This window comes from Gobio gobio (genome assembly GCF_949357685.1).
Source record: "Gobio gobio genome assembly, chromosome: 17".
Classification (NCBI taxonomy): Eukaryota; Metazoa; Chordata; class Actinopteri; order Cypriniformes; family Gobionidae; genus Gobio; species Gobio gobio.
In genome coordinates this window covers 41,131,498-41,147,153 of record NC_137110.1, presented here as the reverse complement: position 1 = coordinate 41,147,153, position 15,656 = coordinate 41,131,498, and the positions used below count along the sequence as shown (strand labels likewise).

Sequence of the window (15,656 nt, the reverse complement as noted above, 5' to 3'; positions counted from 1 at the left end):
ATGGAAATGGCAGCAGAATTTTTGACAGGCATGGATTATTTATACATTTTTAAAAATGAACAAAAAAAGAATAAAAAAAAGATATTGGAACAAGCAAGACAAGAGTATTAAACATACAGTTCAAAACTCTGAAACCACAGTGAAATTATAGGATTCTTAAATTTGTAAATTTAATAAAGGATACTTAAGAAATATTCATTCCATTGAACCTGCTCTTTGGACATTCTCATAACATGCTGGATAACACAGAACATCAGGGGCCAGTGGTTAAAAAATGTTTTATCTGGATCAGAATTATTTGGATTTGGAAATCCCATGTTTTGCTATCCATGATCAAGTAATCCATCTTGCTTTTGTGACAGTTTTTCAAAGCAAAATGGGATTGGATCATCATGATCCAGATACACACTTTTTCAGATTACCAAATCTGGATTACTAGTGCTCTACAGAGCTTCTAAAGGAACATGGTAATGGAAAAAATACAAGATGGGGAAAATTGAAAAGATTGCGTAGCATTCACCTGATTCTTTTGAATAGTTCATCTCTTATGATTGTGCCAATGTAGTTTACAAACAGTGATAAAAACACAGTAAATTAAATATGATATGTTTGTTTGATATTTACAGCTGTTTGGGGATTATTTTATTTCCTTTACTGTAGGCTACCGAAAGGCTTAATAGGTCTAATAATGTCTACTTCTAATTTATTACTTTAAGAGTTAAACTAATCAAGAGCAAACTAAAAATGTGTGTGTGTGTATTACATGATACAAAGGTTGTATTTTTTTGGACCAGTTTTAAAGTTTATAAAATTTTTGTTCCTGAAATCCACCCTTTTACATGATGGCATCAGGATAATCCAGATTTTCTTTTGTGTGGATAAAATGCATCCCAATCTTACAAAAAAGTTTTTAACTACACAAACTGATAATTTGAACAACCCATTTTCACGATTTGATCAAATCCAATAGCCGAAATCCAATCAGATTACTTTTGAACAACTGGCCCCAAGTTTGAAAGAAATTTGGTAAATTCATGCAATTTGAATGCCATCATTAAAACAATAGAGGAAGTAAACCAAATAGAAAATCATAAATTCAAGGTAATTTTTAGCTCAAATGTTATTATAATGATTTCCCCTCCAAATATTTATATCCAATATGATGATAAAATGTTTTCATGGAGAAAAAGGCAGCTTTTGCACCATGGTTCCAGATTTAAGAACCCCATGAAAGGCTGTAGCCTGCTTCTTCTTGTCTGATCATGACAAGTCTCTGTCTAACAGGTTGATTTCAAACAGCCTGTTACAGTAGACATTAGAAGCCTCTCCACTCTCTTTAGCTGATAAAATGGGTCAGTAGTTGCTTAACTCCACACCACATGAGCAGTTAATTTTTAACTACTCCCGAAAACAAATATGAAGGTCTTGCCGTTTTTATTAAAGGTCCCATAGCATGGCATTTTTCTATTATTTTATAGTGTTTCCTGAGGTGTACTTATATTGTTAGTATGATTTTTACATCATAAAATGTCATAATTTAGAAATAAAAGGCATTTTTTTTCTATACTGCTGTTTGCCCTGTGGCTGACTGCCCTGTTTCAAGAGGTGTGTCTGCTGTGAGACTTCAGTAAAAACGCCCACTGTTGTGATTGGCTGACATCTTTGCATTTGAAATGAGCTGAGGGGGCGTGGTTTAACGAGGTCTACGACGCACGAGCTGCTGGCAGAGAGACGGATGGACCTGAGTTCACTTCACATCAGTTCTCTCAGCATGTCTCAGTTCAGGGTGAACTGTTGTAGTTACTAGAATATACTTCAGGTTATTAGTTTATTTCTAGTCGGAGGGGCTGTCACTCATGTCAGAAAATTAGTAACTTTAGTAAATTATGGATCAGCGCTGACTCGAGACGCGAACCGTTTAGAACGATTCAGTCTGATTTGGTTAACTCGTTCGGTTCACTAAAAAGAACCGATTCAAAAGAATGATTCGGTCGCGTACCGGACATCACGGAGACGGAGCGATTGCTAACAAAGTTATTAATAGTAACTACTGAGTTGTGAGAGCGCTGTCTGTCAGCGCGAGTTTATTGTGTTTGTATCTGAGAGTTCTGAATAAACACGAGTCCCAGTCACGCCGAGTCCGTCTTCATCATTATTCTACCAACTTTGTAACACATGCAATGAACCATTACAGCGAGATGAACGAGTTAGTAAGTTTGATTAAAGCGCTTTATGTTCCAATCATATGAAAAGCGTCAGTGACGCGCATTGAATAACTTACCCAGCGCAAACAAAGACACAACAGTAGTAATCGAATGTAATCCAGTTTATTGTGGGGAAAGATGGCTAGCCTAGCCGGATACGCTCACGCTTACCCTTCTGCTTAATCTCACGCCGCGTTTGGTGCCTCCGCTGTGGGCCAGGTGCAGTACTGGGGGTCGGGGATGTTGAAGGCCGAGCTTCGGCGTGCGTGAGGTTTATCTCTAAAGAGATGTGGCTCTGCCTATGTTGAGCAGAAACTCCCGACTGTATGCACATTTAAGAACAGATAGATGCGACGAGGACGTACAAAAACACTGACTCACAAGATCGAAAACACCGTTCTGTCGGGAGAGAGAGAAGCCGTAGTGTGTGCACGAATAATAAATAATTAGCTACACATAAGAAATCACTGATCATAGATCAGAAGGAACTGAAAAAAGACTTCTGTTTTCATTTGTACATCCAAACACTGAGAAACTACCAGCATTCACTGATCTCTCGAGCGTTTGCATGGGCGTGCCAGATTCTCTGGGCGGAGGAAAGGGAGGTAACCGTTCCTGCTTGGACGTCAAACCAGGAGACTTCAGGATTGGCTAGTCTGGCCTGTCTTTTTCTCAAAGGCAGAGAAAGACAGCCAGAACTCGGGTTTACACCAATCAACATTTCTATCCACTTGGGGACAATATTCAGGCTAGGGGAACTCATATTAATGTTGAAATACCTCATAAAATGAAAATTTCATGCCATGGGACCTTTAAGAAAAAAAGGAAACTGTTTGCTAGGAGTGGGTTGGCCTCACAAACAGGAACTTTCGAGTCAGGTAACCAGAAACCTCTCACTCACTCCCCTTCATTCGTGCATGAAGTGCGTCGAGGTGGGAGAGGCACAAAGTTTTCAGTGGATGTTTGAGACTCATTTCTTGTATTTTATGTCTTTTTACGTTGCTTGGCAGCAGTTTTGAACTAACCGGTTTTAAGTGTTGAATTGAAGCGATTAAACCCTGCTTTTGTTCTTGGCGAAGCTCCTCAGGTGTTTTGTTCTTCTATCAGAAGACGCGGTAAAGTTTGCGGATTACGTCCATTCGGCTTAGATCTTCGTTCGTGCGGCAAACTCGTCTTCATTTGAACTATATTAGTTCCGCTTTCAGTTTTGTTTGTAGATTTACAAACACTTCATTACCTACTCAGCAGGACATACGGGCGGGCCAGTATCCTACATCAGGTAAGGATGTTTTAAAGCTATTGATGTGTGTTGGTTAGGCTACTTTATTCACGTTAGGTAACGTTAGCGTCTTTAGCTGTTTGTTTTACGGGGCTTTTCTTCGCGCATGCACGTACAGTTAGGCTAAACACATCTGTGTATTGCTTGCGGTTTACGATCAATACTAATAATTATCTGCAATAATTATCATTCATTTGTAAAATTACAAATAAGAACGGCTGAGATGTTAAAAAGTTATTTTAAATGTAGTTTAAAACACATTTGGAAAGAAATTCATGTTGGTTTTAGCATATGTTTAAAAAAATATATTAGGCCTATTTATATAATTTTATAGAAATTATATTTGTGTGGCTCTAACCTTGTGATGCACATGGGGGTCCAATGGGGTCATCTCTGTTTTGTTTTGTTTTGTCACGTGACATAATACCTTTTTCACGCTGGTTACACCACATACAGATTTTTGACCTTAAACCCCACAAAAATATCAAAATGACTTTAAGATTGCACCAGTTGATAACAGAATTAATCACAGAAAAGGTTAGGTTGTTGTAATTTCACATTGCCTACAAATTATGAAATTCGCCTAGACGCCTACAGCGCATACTTGGATTGACAGTATCAAGTAACCCTTAGAAAATTGACCACAGTTTTGCCACAATGCCACATTCACGTTATTCTTGCTATAGTACAGATACAAAAGCGGTCACTTTTTAGACATTGCTGTCTTTGAACATTTTGAAATTTTTATTTTGTTCTTTTTAAGGGGTTTAAATGTTCAATGCACTAATATTGTACTTTGTTTAAAGTTAAACCTCATATGACTTGATGTAACTAGATGTGCCAAGCATGTTTAAAGTGGGAGTTTGCGACACCCTGGGCTGTTAATCCCATCAGCCTACATGGTAACAGAACTAAAGACATCAGTTTAGTTTTCAGAGACTTTCCGTTGTCAGTTGATGCAAGGATTAGTATGTAAATGTAAGGTGCTGTTGGATTTGGTCTGTCTGTGTAATCCGTAGCAGAACAAAAGTATTATAACCTCTAAATAAGTACCAAGTTTACATATTCAATATTTTAGGTAAGAATATGTCTGATACTTTGCAGGATTAGTTGCCAACCCAATTTCACGCTGCAGTCATTTTTAAAAGCATACATTCACAGAATTTGGACATTGTAAGTTTGTGTCACAGCATGAACAGCAAAATGGAGCTCTTAAAATTCACTGAACTGAATGATTGGAGAGAAAAAGAGAAGCCACCTGAAGCTTTTCTCACTTCTTAAGTTGCCTGCTTGTCTGTGCAAGAACTGCTTACCATTGACAAAAAAAAAGGTTTTATTGGAATTGACAAAAGAAAAAACACAGAAGGCCTGAAAAACTGGTAGCTGGAAACCCTCCTTGTCATTGCAGTTGCAACCTGTTCAAGTGATTTAAACAAATTCCATCTGGAGCTTTTCCACCCATGAAGGGAAGAACTTTAAAGTGCAGTTCAGGTCCACCGGAGTGAAAAGTACAGAGATTTAGAAAATGAAAATAAAAGTGCAGACCGTCAGCATGAAACAATTGAGTGGTACTATAGAGAAGGAACGGTCTCACTTGGCCATCGTGTCCTGGTGAAGATTCACGGAAGCGCCCTTTACCCCTAGATGATGGATGTTCAGTTTGCTGAAGGGAAATTCCTCACTGCCATGGAGTCACCATGCTGTCAAATACTCAATTACACAAAGAAAAATGACCCGTGCAGCTTGAAGTATTACTTTGCCTCTGGATTTAAAGCAGGACACACACTTTGACAGACAGTGATTAACAGCTGCACTCTTGTGAAGTGTGTAGTGCTTTTCCACGTCAAAACATTTAAATCCCCGTTAAAATGCACCGCAGTGACAACTGTGTTTCTGTGGCGTTATGAAAATCTTACTGTTTGTTTGAGCTTGCAGAGCAGCCTGACATAGCAACAATGACTCAACCAATAGCACGAGTTTGGGGCGGGACTAGCTGTTTTTCCGGACCAATGACAGTTGGGGGGGAGTGTTTTAGCAATTCGGTTATGTTGCTAATGGCGCAGAAATTGCTTCAGATTTAATTGTTGGATTTAGAATTACTTTAAATTTTCTTTGAAGGGATAATTCACCCAAAAGTGAAAACTCTCTCATGAATTACTAACCCTCATGTCGTTCCAAACCCGTAAGACCTTCGTTCATCTTTGGAACACAAATTAAGATCTTTCTGTCCCTCTATTGACAGCTACGCAACTGACACTTTGACGCTTCAAAAAGTTCATCAAGAGATCCATGGGCGTCAGAAGCAGAAGAAAAAATGTGGGTGGTCCTCCCCCAGATTTTTTTTTTTTACTGGAGTAGATGCCACAGTGCAAATAGCCCGCCTAGTTTACTAAACGTCTGGTTGGGCCAGATTTTTATTTTATGAAAGTCACCGAAATATTTACAGTGGCAATAGTGTTGGGGTAAGGCACATGGAACAAAGTTTTGACACAAATCGACCCGAGGTTCAAATCAGCCTTTTGTCGAACTCTCTCTACTCTCTTTTCCCATCACACATCAGATCAAAAAGGCATTTATTTTTAATAAAAATGAAGACGTGTTTATCGGTTAGGGGTAGGTGAACAGAGATGCGCTGAATTAGAGACAGTAAAAGTGAGTGGGTCCAATATCTTTGGTCTTGTCCCACCCACATACAATGGTTCCGATGCCCACAAAGTGATTGTAAAACTTATAAATATATTAAATTATATGATGAAAAGATTGCATTTAGGCTTTTATTCACACATAAACATTGATCAGCAAACATTAACAGAAGCTCAACCCGAACCTGCTTAACGCTCGAGAACAATCCTCTTGTTGAAGCTCAAACTGTTGCGTAACACGAGAATGAACCTCATTGGTTCTCGCACGTCAAGCGCACATGCTTGAGATTCCGTTCACCACAACTGATGTGTGAGTTGATGAATGTTTATATGTGAATAGAACATAGTTGCTTAGTTAGCTGTCTATGGAGGGACAAACCATCTTAAAGAGATACTAAACCCATAAATGAAAATAAGGCCATAATTTACTCACCCTCAAGTCATCCTAGGTGTATATGACATTCTTCTTGAGTTATTCTTCATTCTGAGTTAAATTACAAAAGTCCAGGTTAATCCAAGCATTAGAATTGGATTAATAGTTGCTCTGTTTTTGAAGTCCATAAAAAGTGCATCTGTCCGTCAAATAACTGCTCCACACAGCTCCGGGGTGTTAATAAAGGCCTTCTGAAGCGAATTGACGCGTTTGTGTAAGAAAAATATCCATATTTAAAACTTTATCAAGTAAACTTTCGGCAGACCGCCTTTGGAAAACTGTTGAATGTTGAAAGTGAAACTCAAGATGCGTACATCTTTTGATCGGCTGGGGAACTTTCAACAATTTTTCCATAAATTGAACAGGGAAGGCGGTCGGCCGTAAGTTTACTTTATAAAGTTTTAAATATAGATATTTTTTCATCGCTTTTTCGATTGCTTCGCTTCAGAAGGCCTTTATTTACACCCCAGAGCCGCGTGGAGCACGTTATTTGATCAGCAGATGCACTTTTTATGGACTTCAAGAACACAGCAACTATTAATCAAATTCTTATGCTTGGATTAGCCTGGACTTTTGTAATATAACTCCGATTGTATTTGTCTTGAAGAATGTTATATACACCTAGTATGACTTGAGGGTGAGTAAATTATGGGCTAATTTTCATTTTTGGTTGAACTATCCCTTTAATTTTTTTGTATCGAAAATGAACGACAGTCTTACACCGTGTCCTAAATACACGCAAGGCAATGATTCTATTTTAGAAGCGATTTCTATTTCTGCGACGTCGCGGCTGGAACACCAACACAAAACATGGCAATGATAATCTTCTCAGGTAATGTTTGTGCTTTATTTAATGTGTGTGCTTTATTTAAAGTGTGTAATGTGACTTTGAATATCACTTAGCGCTCCCAGCTTTGTAACGTAGTCATACTAAAAGCAACAATGGATAATTCACCGCAGATATCGAAAAAGAACATTCCAACTGTGAACAAACAAGTATATTCTATGACATATATTTAGTATTGTTTAAATGGTGTAATTTGTGAATTTGATTTTGTACTTATCCATTTCCTTTCGAGTGCCGTCAAGATTAATCTCTGGTGCCATAGCCTACACTTGTTGCGAGAGCCGGCCCACGCGCTGTTCTGATTGGCTGTGGTTTTTGATTGATTCTGTCGCATCTCGTAGTCACGCCGCATTGCGTCTGGTGTGGACAGACAAATTTCTTGAGGCTGGAGTCTTATCGCATCACGTCTAGTTAGGAGTCAGGACACGGTGTTACGGGTTTGAAACGACATGAGTGAGTAATTAATAAAATAATTTTTGGGGTGAACTAACCCTTTAAAGATGTTTGTTAGAAGCTACAGTATAAAAGTCCTTCGTTCTACATGTTTGATGAAGAACTGAAGTGATATTAGTCATTCAGTAATATAGTAGCACGTCCAAATCCTAACAAAACAAGATTGAAGGGTTGATGTTGATTGGTTTGAAATCTATGATATACAAATTCAGGTGAAATGCTGCAGGATGGTGCTGCTGATGAGATGTTTCAGTTTTTTAGGTTCCTCTCAGGCCTGTTCTGTAGGTGTTGGACCTGTATGTTTACCAAGTTCATTTAAGAGGGATGAGAGAGGGTTACAATCAATCTGAGAATTCACCCCCAAAGGTACACCGTCAGCATAATCAGGGAAAAATAATACAGAGTCTGTCAGGCAACCTGTCTAGGAGTTTAAAAGCTTTTATTTCTTTTTTCCACATGGGATGGTGCAAACAGATCTACTTTGAGATTTGTGTTGTTGTGCTTTTAGATGCATTTCAATTTCTTCAATGCTAAATTGTTGTTTATACATGCAGCCTTCCAGAGAGCCTCTTTGTACAACAGCCTGAGGCCAAAGACACTTTTGCTCTGTGTGTAATTTTACACAGAGTATTCTCCCATCATCCCTAGCTGCTGTCTCAGTACTCATCTCGCAGTGTGCGCTTGGACCGTTTCACAGCGTCCTGCTGGTTAAAGAATTGGCTAGCTGCTGGAGACGTGTTTGCTTTTGATGGGGAACCACTGTGGAAAACCACAGGAGGACAATGCTCAACATCACATCGCTGATTTTTTGCTTGCACACATGCAAAAGTTGATAAAGAAATAGTTATCCCAAAAATGAAAGCTTTGTCATCTTTTACTCGCCCTCAAATTGTTCCACACTTGTATTGCTTTCTTTCCTGGAACACAAAAGAAAAAAATATACAGTCGTATTACCCACATTTATGATACTTTTATTGTACTTTTGTGACTTTTTGGGTGAACTATTTCTTTTAATGTTAATATCATTATTAATACAAACATGGATGATCAAAAAACATCTGTTTCGTGGGGAAAAGTCTCTTATTGTCATGGCATGTATGTCATGTTTGACATGGAAACTGTTTATTTCAGTGTGTTTATAGTGTTCCTTCTTCATAACAGTTTCACGGTGTAGGTGAAGGGTGAAGTAAAGCTTTTAGAAATCAAACTGCCTGTATTCCATCTTAATTTCAGGTTGAAAATATGCAATATGACATCTCCACTGGACTCACTGTCACTCAGAGTTTATTATTATTTCATATAAGAGAAGCTGCCAGGCCTTAGGAAGCTAACACACCCTTCTCAACAGCCGGCAAGTAATAAATCTGAAGTTTAACAAGCGCCTCTGTCTATTTTTAATGGTGGGCTCAATGGCCCTCAGAGAGATTCTGTGCCATGTTAGCTTTATAAGTGAGTAAATCATGGCGAATTGGCCCTAACTTATATAGTTTAATAATAGAATGTTATGTTTTTTTTCTAGATACTAACCCCTGGTTTCACAGACCTAGTCCCAGATTAAAATGTGTTTCTATCAGGGCCACTATCGTCAAAGATGATTGATTGACTATTAGCATACAGTTTGGATTGGCGGTGTGGTTCTGTTCTGGGCAAGAACTCCCTGCGCATCCATGCAGTCTAGCATGGATAAGAGCAGGGAGAGCAGTAATAACCCCCATTAGGGTAAACAGAACAGAACCAACATAATGTATTGCAGAGATCATTAATGTATAAAATAATTTGGGAATTTAGTCTGATTCAAGGGGAATCAGAATACCAAATCCTGATTGGATGGAGGAAGGTAAATGAGCTCTGGAGAACGCGATAGCTACTGATAGGACTGAAGGAACTTATATATGCATGTGATCGACGTCGTATTCCTATAGGTGCGAGCTTGACTAACGTGACCGGCCAGAACTGACGCTACGCTTGATGTTTGAGTTTTTTTTAACTGAAAACAACTTGCACTGTCATATCTTGAAATATGTCAGTGCCATTGTTTTGTCTCAAGATGTACACCAGTAATGTTTCTTATAAGATGCGTTTATAATAGCTACTTAAATGTCCTAACTGTACTAAGGCCTAATCCTGGCTTAATCCAAGCCCCGTCTGTGAAATAAGGCGAAGTAGACAAAGAGTGTCACCTCACCTTCATTATAACTTTCTCAGTGGTTAATTTGTTTTGATTAAATATTGTGTAATGTATGGAGCCCCTGAAGTGACATTTGAAGAAAACCTATTAATGTGCACAAGAAACTTTTATGTGCGCATTAAATATTTCTTAGGGGGGGTTTTTCTGTAAATGTCACTCATTTCAAATGTCAATACTCATTTTTTTTCAATTTTTTTTTTGCATTATCAGAATTATATCGGCCATTGGCCACTTTGATTTCTAGTTGTTGTCAATGATGCAACCAAATGTAAACGTTTAAGAATTGGCCACTGAAACAACATATTGACTGACAGCTGTTCTATAGTGAAATTGACATGATGTCACCCTAATGTCTTTGGTGGTTATGGCCCTGGATATTGGTGTGAGCATCAGCCATTGAAAACCTATGACAGTTTACTAGTTAAGAGGACCCAGCCACCTTTAAGGGCAATTCACACTGCACCAACAAACGACGACTAACAGCAACAGATACTGTCAACTTTTGTCGGATTAGTGTGTTTATTACCCCAGTGTGTGTTTGCTTTGGTCATCGCTTGTTATGTCGGGTTGTGGAATGCCTGAAAAGCTTCATACTGCTATTTGGTGGTTGTCCGCATTGGTCATCGTTTGTCGGTGGCCTTTAGACGGGGTTTGATTTATACCATCTAAAATACTCAATAATTATAAAGTGACCTCTCCAAATTGATCTATCAGAGACAGATCAAAAGACACTTCAACTCTACAATTTGATGCAAAAATATTCAATGAATTAGCCTCATGAAGAGGCTTTAAATCCAGCAGATGCTCAGATACCCTGCAGAGCGTGAAGGATATGAGGTCACAGCTCTTCTGTCATCTGTGCCGTATGGAGCTGGGAATTAGTAATGAAAACTATGAATATTTTGAACGCAGGCTTGCTGTTAGAACGCTACCTGATTAATTTCCTCTGCTTGCATGAAGGGCAGATAGGGATGCTTGTAATTATTTATGAACAGCAGTGTGTTATGATTTATATTGAGCTGCTGCTAAAGACATGCTTAAAACGCTTGAATTGGATGCTGTGAAATGCTTTAAATGAACCTTTGGTGTACCTCATTTGCAGGCTTTTTGACTACGGATATTGATATTGTCTGCTGGTTTGGTCAATATACCAAATCATTGTGATTGTCATGCCAGGAAACTCTTTTCTCTCGAGTCTACTCATTTCCCACCAATTATCTGCTTCGTTGTTTACTTCAGCTGCTTTGTTGACTTGAATGTGGAATCCCGTCAATGTTTTCTGACCTTTCTACCACCTCTTTATCCCGATTATCTTGTTGACATGTTACAAAGGTTTGCAGGATATCCCTATGAGATGCTGTCTCACATTTCACACAGCCAAGTTCATGAGAGCAGTAGTGTGTTGTTAAAAGGCTTTACACGCTGTGTAGCTTGATGTCAGTTACCCTGTAATGTGGGTTGAGCTATTAGGCTTAATAAGCCAGTGCTGTCAGTCAAAGATAACTAAAGCTAACTTTTGAAGTTTGACAGTGCATGATAAAAGAAAACTTCAGAGAAATGCAAAAACACCTCATTCTCATTGCTGCAATGCAATAAAATGACAATGATTTTGATGGTTTAATGATATTATTTGAGGTTACATTTTGTTAAATGTCGTGCTGGGAGATAATTTTGGACTAAAATGCAGCATCATGCAAAAGCATTTTTCAGTTACTGATGATGTCATCAAATGGGCTATTCATTTATTGCAAGTATTCATTTCTTTATGCGTAAAACCGTTTGATCGTCACTTTGTGTTGACGTTTTTTTTTATTTGTCGTTGCTAACTCAAGGGCAGTAGAGAAGCACGTGTTAAACATTAGACACTTAATCCACTGAGACAAAACAATGACTCAGTGCTTCTGGATGCTAAAGGGCAGATATGTTTTTTTTCTGAAAAAGTTAATCTATTTAAGGTAAAAATATATTAGAGCAACACATGCACTCTGAACACATGCACAAAGTCAGCTCGAAACTGCATTCACAACCCTTTCTGTTAATGTGATATTTTTCAGAGTGAAACAATAGACATTCTGCGAGGGGGACATTTTTTTAATTTGATCCATCAGGATTTGATTAGATTGTAAAAATTGGGTTTTCATACTGGTCACTGTGATTTTTGCCAAGGAAGACATCTTCCTGGGTCAACACGTTTTTGTTAAAATTTTGTCCTAACCCTACCCATAACTTATCCCTGATGTAGAAGCTCCCAGTTAGGGCCGTATGATTTCCACGATGCAGAAAACACGGAACACAGAATCACGGAATACAGTCATAAAAACAGAATTTCCTGCAATTTTTCAATTTTTGATGAATAAACAAAAAGCAGGTCAGTACAACTAAATCAAATCATGATATAAACTAGTGTCTGTGAATATTAAACCGCAAGAAGACTTAAGTACGAATACTGAATGTCCTGTGTGTCTCTGTGTGAATGACCCAGACACAGTTTCGTCTTCTACACACACACTTGAAGCACACATGACGCTCAGTGTTTTCAGCATCTGCCGCTTCACTATACGAGGACATGAATGCATGAACATCCCTATACCATGAAGCCGGTTTAGCTGGCTAACCAGATATGTTTAAGCTTAGTTTGTGCTAATCCTGGGTTTTAGGTCCCATTAAAGTGGTTTGGCTTTTAGCAGTGTTCATCTCCATAGTAACTTGCGCTCCACGGCTAACCTGCTCCAGGGCAGGGTATGTTCTGGATAAGAGATCTCAAACTGAAATTGGACCAATCAGCTGTGAGCAAAATGACATGTCTGATGCAATAAAGTCACCTGTTTCTACTCCAAATTAAAGGTCACTACATAGCAAATGTTTTTTAAAGACTAAAGCGTCTGGCTTTTAACAATGCTTATTTATAATAATCATAATTTGAATGATTTGGATATCATTTATCTAATTATTATACCCTTAATCAATTGCACATGTATCATTTTAGTAAATCAATCATTAATAGGCACTTAGTTAAAATTAATATAAATAGCCTATAAAAAGGTCATACATAAGCTTTAAAATCAATAAATTAAGCTATAATAACTACATGTGAGCTTAAATGTTCCATTCTCTCTACATATCAACTAAACTAACTTCATAACTTTTACTTGCATTGAAGTAGTAAGATTTTTCTTTAAGTTGTCCTCTTTCATAGACAGCTCTTTTCTTCTTACTGTGTAAACTTAAACTTAAATTCTTAATATTTTTCAATCATGCAATATTCTGCAGAAGAGAGAAATGAACCTCGCTGCTTCTCTCACGAGAAGTGAATCTCAGTTTCACTGATCCACAGCGTGTGATTGGCTGTTCACTACTGATGTCACAGCTAAACTCCTAAACTCAGGATCAAAGCCTGAGTTGACAGAGAAAGCTGATGATCAGCATCATGGGACCAAAAAAGCCTGAATAGATTGGTTTGGTTTTGTCATCTCGAAACTAATCCTGTAACCTTGAGTTTGTTAAACTACCATCATAGTACAGGCCCCTGAGTCACTTCATAAACATTTTACTGTTAAATTTTTGAGAAACTGTCATCATATCTTGTCTGGCTATCACCAGACCAAGCTCAATTTAAGATTAAACATCGGTCTGGGAAGTCTGCAATGTATTTTCTACTGCACAAGAGGCGTGATAAACGAGGATAATTCAAAAGACTCTGTACACAATTGGATAGTCCTTCAACCAATCAGACCACAAGAGGTGTGATCAACGAGCATAATTCAAATGACTCCAATCAGACCACAAGAGGCGTGATCAACGTGTGATCTTTCATCGTGTTAAACCCGCCAATAGAGCGCCAGGTGGATAAGCCACTCTGTCATTGGTTCCCGCAAAGGTGTAACCGAAGCAGTAGAAATGAAAAGCAATACAGGTTTCCAGACTGAGTTGCAGGACGAAATCAAATCGCCGGCAGATCAGGCTGGGTTTACCAAGTCTACATCATATCATAAACATACAGAAACATAAAGGTCTTCTCTGCAACCCGTCAAAATAAAAGTTTGGTTTAACTTGACAGAAATGTTATAATGTTATAATTTTTAAAAAATATAATTAAAATGGAATCCAGAAAACTTAAAACAGAAAACAGAATTTGGTCAAAATAAAACAGAAATGGAGAATAAAAACATATTTCATAGGGCCCTAAACATGTAATTTTTTGTTAAAACTTTTAATAAATGGTTGTTAAATTGTGTTTCAATTGTGTGCTTTTTGATTACTACACATTTTATTTAACCATTGAAATGTAGTCAAAATCTTTTTTAACTGAAAATAAAAACATAGGGCCCTACCTAACCCTGGTTGTTAGCCTAAACTTGTTGACATAAACTGTAAATTTGTCCCTCAAATCTGATTGGTTGGTTGTAATGTTGTTCCAGGATCAACAAAGATGTTGATCCAGGAACATGCTGTACTTGGTGAAATCATGGTCACTGTTCATACCATATCTGAGCAAGACCTGATTAGTGCCATAACCTGTTTAGAAAGGCTGCTTTAGTCAACAAAAATAGCTATTTTGCTATTGGTTAACATTAACCAACAGCCTGTGAAGCCTGGTGACAAACACAAACATTTTCTTTCTTTGGAATCATACACTGATGAATTAAGTATTAGAGAGTAAATATAATCAATTTTGATTTCATGTTGATTTTAAACACTCATAATTGGGAGAAGGGCATTTCCATCTTCGGTTGTAATTTCCCACAATTACCAACTCATTACTGCATTTGATTGGACTGACAGAGAAGACTGATATGTGCATTTGATTCAGCATATGGGCTCAATGAATGTTGGTTAATTACCCCAGAAATACCCCACATATTCATCTAATCGACTGCATGATTATGACCAATGGACTATTAGTGCAGTTTGTCATGTGTATTGTTGGATTTGCTCAAATTGCTCATAGTAGGTGCACATTCTATTCTCGCAGTATTTTTAACTGCAGGAAAGCAGGGCACAGCTCAGAGACAATTTCAGCAGCTTATACGAAACAAGGCCATCTATAAGTGGAGGACACAAGTATGCGTGGAAGGTCAATAATAATGTTTGACAGCGTATAATGACATGGCTGAAGTACTGTGTGTTCTGCAGGTCCTGGTGCTAAAGCGTGCTGATGGCAATCGGTGTGTCTGGTTTAGGCAGGATTAGGCTAGTTTCACATTCTTCCCTAAACCTCTTTAAGAAAATCACTAATCCCAGACAACAACAGCAACATGCCGTTACATGTCACTTTGCCTGCTCATCTCAAGAATATCTGGTGAAAAATCTTGAAATGATTCATTATGAAAGTTGAGGTGGGAAAGTGTGCTTTGAGTTTCCGTTGGGGAAAGAGATGTTTAATCATTGACTGTGGCTTACTGCGTCTGTGTTCATTAAAGTCAAAATGAATAATTGACATTGGAGCTTAAAAGAAGCTCGGATGAATGTCAGAAGTATTAGATACCTATCTTCATGTAGATATTCATTGTGTTTTCTTCAGTTGCAGCACGTTTCTGTATTTGGTTGCGTTGTGAGTATTTTCAGTGCATTTCTATAATAGAATGTTTATAATATTTAATATTTCTGTCA

At 38.0% G+C, this 15,656-nt stretch overlaps 1 protein-coding gene across 2 annotated transcripts in view; it reads left to right on the top strand.

The window, feature by feature from the left end:
* Window positions 1-2,905: 2,905 nt before the first annotated feature.
* Window positions 2,906-15,656, top strand: part of palm3 (paralemmin 3) — a 60,555-nt gene continuing 47,804 nt past the window's right edge. Inside the window, exon 1 of one of the 2 annotated variants that reach the window (XM_079841750.1) lies at window positions 2,906-3,483. The gene's annotated coding sequence lies outside the window, so the exon portion shown is untranslated. The remainder of the gene's footprint in view (window positions 3,484-15,656) is intronic. The other variant, XM_079841751.1, reaches the window with a different exon arrangement.